The following is a 1,641-nucleotide window of genomic DNA, read 5'->3' as shown; positions in this document are numbered from 1 at the left end:
AAATAGTTTTGGAGCTTTAGAAGAAGTTTCTGTGTGGTCTTCAACAGGAAATTTCCTTGCCTGGAATGTGCTGGGAACAGTATTTCACAGGACAGATAGAAGGTTTCATTAAAAACACACTTGCACTGCACTCCAGAGTCTTGCAGAGTCTGGGACTCCTGGAACCAGTGAGGCCGGGTACTGAAGGGACAGTTCCCAGCACTGGAAGCTGGCAGGGTGAGAGGTGGGGTGCAGCACAAGGCACTGAAGTTCCCAGCTGGGTCCCCACCCAGCCTGTTGCCGCATGTCTGAACTTGCTCGAGGAGCGGGTCGGCAGCTGGTGATTCCATCCATCCAGAAAGAGCAGCTGGGACCACCATGTCCCTGGAGACTCTTAGGACTCTCTGCCTGATAATGATCAGGGAGAAATGAGCGAGGGTATCTAGGGAAGGCACATGGCACCTGGCTTTGAAGAGGGGTAGAGGGGAGCCCCAGCAGAGCGACCCCCAGGCCCCTCGCCCTTCACCCTGGCCCTAGTCAGAGGAAGCCTGGGACTCCCAGGCTGCAAGCTCCTAGCTCAGCAAGGGTACGCTGCATCAGGGGTCATGGGAAGTGACCCTGGAATGGGGAATATTTGTCTGGGTGACAGACAAGAGTGTGTGCGTGTGTGTGAGATGATCTATCTCTTTGTGTGTCTTTTTCTGGAGCGTTTCTATTTAAGCTCCCGACTACCCATATTTCTGGTGTGGATTTGTGTGTGGGCGTCCTGTCGGGGTTTATGCGTGTGGAGTCATCTTGTGAGTTTGCCTTCGGCGTGAAAATCTCTTTGTTGTGTGGATGTTGCAGGCATGAGCCTCGTGTACATGTATGAGTCGTTGGTTCACATGCAAGCGTGTTCTTCTGTTGTCTGTCAGTGTTAACGTGGACCCAGCACAGGAAAGAATCCCTCTTTCTTTGCTGTTTCATCCTTCCTGGTGTGCAGCACTGCCCGGTACACTATGTGTCTGTTTGTCTGTGTCTGTTTGTCTCTTTCCTCCTTGGAATGTCAGCTCGCAGAGGGCAGAACTCGGTCTATTTTGTTCACAGTACTGTCCCCAGTGCCAACAACATGCTAGGCACCAGCAGGGCACTCAATATAATAGTGCTGAGTGAATGAATGCAGTGTCCGGTGTGTGAGAGCCTCTCTCTGGCTGTGCAATCAATCTCAGTGTGTTTCTGTCTATGCGCTGGGTTGCGTGACTGACAATTTCTGGGGTGTGTGTGTGTGTGTGTGTGTGTGTCTGACTAGGAATATGTACAAGCATGTATGTGTGTGCAAAATTGTCTCTGATGTGCGTGAAAGAGCCTACATATATATAGGGAGTGTGTAGTGTAATCGACTCTTGTGTGTGCCAGCATGTTTGTGCAATTCTCACATGTTTGTATGGCATAATTGTCTGGTGTGCTAGTACCAACCTGTGTGTGCCTCGGGAGCGTGTGTGTGCGTGCTCGCGGTTAGCAACCCTCGCACTCCTCGCGTCCCGCGCTCAGCCTGGGGGCGGGGAGCGGGGTGGGCGGCGAGGGCACTGCGGTTCTGCTGCCCGCCCTCGGCGCTGCGGCGAGGGCTCGTCACGGTCCCTCCCCGCCCTCGCTGCGGTCCCCGCCTCCCGGTCCTTTGTAGCC

Source organism: Neophocaena asiaeorientalis, unplaced genomic scaffold, assembly GCF_003031525.2.
Source record: "Neophocaena asiaeorientalis asiaeorientalis breed wild unplaced genomic scaffold, Neophocaena_asiaeorientalis_V1.1 scaffold218, whole genome shotgun sequence".
In the NCBI taxonomy this organism is placed as follows: domain Eukaryota; kingdom Metazoa; phylum Chordata; class Mammalia; order Artiodactyla; family Phocoenidae; genus Neophocaena; species Neophocaena asiaeorientalis.
This window is presented reverse-complemented; position numbering follows the sequence as displayed.